This window comes from Podarcis muralis, chromosome 14 (assembly GCF_964188315.1).
Source record: "Podarcis muralis chromosome 14, rPodMur119.hap1.1, whole genome shotgun sequence".
NCBI lineage: Eukaryota > Metazoa > Chordata > Lepidosauria > Squamata > Lacertidae > Podarcis > Podarcis muralis.
Genome location: NC_135668.1, coordinates 33020656 through 33024735, shown reverse-complemented (window position 1 = coordinate 33024735; position 4080 = coordinate 33020656).

Here is a 4080-nt window from a genome sequence, read left to right as displayed (position 1 = left end):
TCCCCCTTCTGTGTGATGTCATCCTGTTCTGTCCCTTTATAAGCCATTTCTTCCCATTTCATATTAAATGCATTTTGTATGCGTTTTATGCGTGCCATTTTCATAATATACACACATTTCAATGCTTTTGAAAGCATTCACCAGTAAAATGTACATTTTGTACCTATCATTCACATAAAACACATGCTTCTCCATGCACAATTTTGCCCACATTGCAAAATCCAAAGAAGTGCCTCTGGGAGTCATGTTCCAATCTGCGCACGAGTCTAGGAGATAGGAGCTATCTAATGTGACAAAATTCCTGCTGTGGTTCTGATCTGCAGGTTGTATCTGCTCTTAGAATTAGGTGGGAAGTTCCCGCTAGAGTCAATGGGAACTTCAACCATGGCTTCAAGTCAACTTGCTTCAAATAAACCATCGCTATTAACCAGTTAGTCAGTTCGGATGAAACAAGCTGTACTAAACAAAACTGCAAATAAAAATTTCCAAACACCTCCTCTTAGCTACATGGGGAAGAGGAGGGCTGATTGCACAAACCTATCACTTCCCAAGCTACATTCCACTTGTGCTCATCTCATTAAACTATGGTTTAAACAGCTATCCACACTGGCACATCCGCAATACCTTCCTTTCCTTCCTTTTTAAATTTATTTTTATTTCAATAACTTTTTATTGGGCTTTATAAACAGGGATCATAGAAATAATAAATGATAACCCGTGATGGCTGTGGGCAGGATTCCAGCTCTAGAGTTCTATGATATTCTATAAGATTCTTCTATGAGATTCTATGAGCATTGGAAATGGCTCAGCCCACAGTGAGAAATGGACCAAACAAAATCCCTCCCTCATCCTCTAGCGCCCAGTGAACTCATGTCGAGACTTACATGGAGGTAAAGGAGTTGTAGTTTTGGGGGGCGAAGTAAGCAAGGGTTGTTGCATTGACCACAGAGCAGAGGAAGTGCAGTTCCCCCTGAAAAGTGGCGTTCCAGTCTGCTGCTGTGTAGGTTTCCATTTGAGAAGAGGCGAGGGTCAGGTAATTTGTCAAGAGCAACTGCGCAACTTCGGTGTTTGGGAGGACCGTCATCTTGTGCTGCAGAAGGATTAAACAAAGACACCTCCAAGGAATCAGTTTCTAAATGAAAAGCACAGAATCCTCTATACAGTGGTACCTTAGTTCTCAAACTTAAACCGTTCCGGAAGTCCGTTCCAAAACCAAAAGCGTTCCAAAACCAAGACACACTTTCCCATAGAAAGTAATGCAAAACGGATTAATCCGTTCCAGACTTTTAAAAACAGCCCCTAAATCAGCAATTTTAACATGAATTTTATTATCTAACAAGACCACTGATCCATAAAATGAAAGGAATGAACAATGTACTGCAGTCACACAATCAATCAATCAGTAGCTGAAATGGGTTCCACACAGTCACACAAAAAAGAGCCACAAAAACACAAAATAAATAGCAAAAACAGACAGACCTCAGCGCAACACTCAAAATGAAAGTGTGCAACTCAAAACGGAGCATGTTTGGCTTCCAAAAAAAGTTTGCAAACCAGAAAACTTACTTCCGGGTTTGCAGTGTTTGGGTTCCAAGTTGTTTGAGTACCAAGGCGTTTGAGAACCAAGGTACCACTGTATATATTTTTCCAATGTCCCTAATTGTAGACAGGATACCTAATTTGAACTTAACTGTTTAACTATGTTCCCATGTGTTTTTAAGAGTTGATTGTTTTGCTAGAGTTGGTGAGTTAACAGTCAGAACCCAAGGCAACAGCATCTCTTGGCAATTTTATAGCACTAGGGGCTATCACTCCTGCTCATTCGCCTTGCCAACCCTGGCTACCTGTTTGCCTGGCCACCACCCCTGACCCCCCCTCCCTCTACACCTCACTCACCCGCTTGCAAATCCCTCCACAGCATTGTTGTTTACTGCCTTGGGATTCATTGGAAGGAATGGTGGGACAGAGATTTAACAATAATCACAATAACGTCAGCTGTGATTCCTGCATTGCAGGGGATTGAACTCAATGACCCTTGGACCCCTTCCAATTATTCTACAAGAGTTTTAAGCGAAATACCTGAATTGCAGCCCTGGTGAATTGCTTCAGAATCATCTGGACAAAGTCAACGCTGTTTTCTTGGAAGAAGTTGACAAGGCGCAATGCCAAATCCATGCTGGTCAGGGTGTTTGAATGTACCATCATGTCTCCAATCTGGATCGGAGTTAAAAGATCCAATACTGCATACTGGAAATAAGAATGTCAGGATGTCAGAGGGTACTGTTTGCTCTTTCTGCTCACTTCCTGCTTGCACTGGCTCAGCATCTCCCACAGTGAATACACCCCTTGAACATGCTCCCATGCCCCTGAATGCCAGGACTGGACATTCTCCCTCCCATCTGTTCCCAATAGTAGAGAGGTTCAAAGCGCTTCGTTCTGTGAATGCTAGCACAGCTCCGGTTGACAAAGGTGCTTTTCCCCACCTCCACCAAAAGGGGGGAAAGCATTTTCAGATTTTAGATGTTGCTCCTATCACACAATGCCACTTGGCAGCCATTTTGTGACTAGCGCCCACATCACTTTCTCAACATTTCAAATGTGCCCACTGGTTTGCAAGCACTAACTTACAGCATCAAATGTTTGGCGATAGTATGAAACCAGCTGAACATATGGTACTTCTGTATAGAATTGCCCAAAGTAGGTGAGTAGCCAATTTCTGGGCGTGGTTTGGCCAAAGCAGGCAGGACCTGGAAGGAAGAAACGGAAGCAAAAGTCATGACTTATCTGCCCAGTGGGAGAATGTCAGGGCCGACCCGAGACATTTTGCTGATGGAGAGAGAACACTAGTTCCTCTCTCCAACATACACACACTTAGGATTCGAAAGGCCCACATAACTCGCATCAAAAATAGGTTTCAGGACTAAATTCTGGCAAGTTAGCCTAAACATTTTATGTATTTGACTTTAATTGAATTATCATTATTTTTAACTTTAGATTTTATATGCTGCATAAATATATTTCCACATGCATTTGCAGTATAGAAATGAATAAATGAAAAGCTAAGGCCTGTGCATTCCAAATACAGTGGTACCTCTGGTTACATAATTAATTCGTTACAGAGGTTCGTTCTTAACCTGAAATCGTTCTTAACCTGAGGTACTACTTTAGCTAATGGGGCCTCCTGCTGCTGCCATGGCACAATTTCTCTCCTCATCCTGAGGTAAAGTTCTTAACCCGAGGTACTACTTCCGGGTTAGTGAAGTCTGTAACCCGAAGTGTTTGTAACTCGAGGTGTTTGTAACCTAAGGTACCACTGTAATCTGTTTGTTTTAGCTCAGCGGTTCTCAAAAAGTGTGGCACACCACACTGGTGTGGCACGAGAGGATCAGAAGAGCAGCATGAAGATTCAAAGTCAATCCAGGAAACATTCAAACATTTCAGTGTAGTGTAGTGTAGTATAGTACAGCATTAAAAAACAATGTTTTTATTTGCAGAATATGGATAGCTATCCTTTCAAAATGAGAGCAAGAGCAGCAAGTGATACTGAGGACAATCTTAGCTGTCATCCAGAATCACTGTGCAAACATTGGCTATTCTACAGTTCCCCATGTTGTGAACAGGGATTTTCAACTCTGACAAATACGAAAGATCAGAAGAGAAAAAGGCTTCTTTGTGTTGATGAGGAGATGAGGCTAGAGAGTTTGTTTGTCTCAGATTAGATCTAATATAAAGGCAAAAGGAAGCTCACACCTCTCACTGAGTTTGTGGACATACTTCAGGTACACATGTAAGAGGCTCATTTAAAATTATACTTTGGGAATGATTCGTCTTATGTAGCTGCATTGTTTTATACTTTCTGGGTGTCCTATGATCATGTTATAAAGTAATTGTTATAAATCAAGCACTGCTAGGAGTCGTTTCTTTTTGTTTTACAATGTAGTTCTTATCAATAACAATTTTTGGTGTGGCGCGAGCAAATTTTTATTTGGAAAGGGTGGCCCAGATAAAAAAGTATGAGAATCACTGTTTGTTCACTCCTCTTATTTTCCTCCTGACAGATCTGCCCTAAAACCCAGTTCT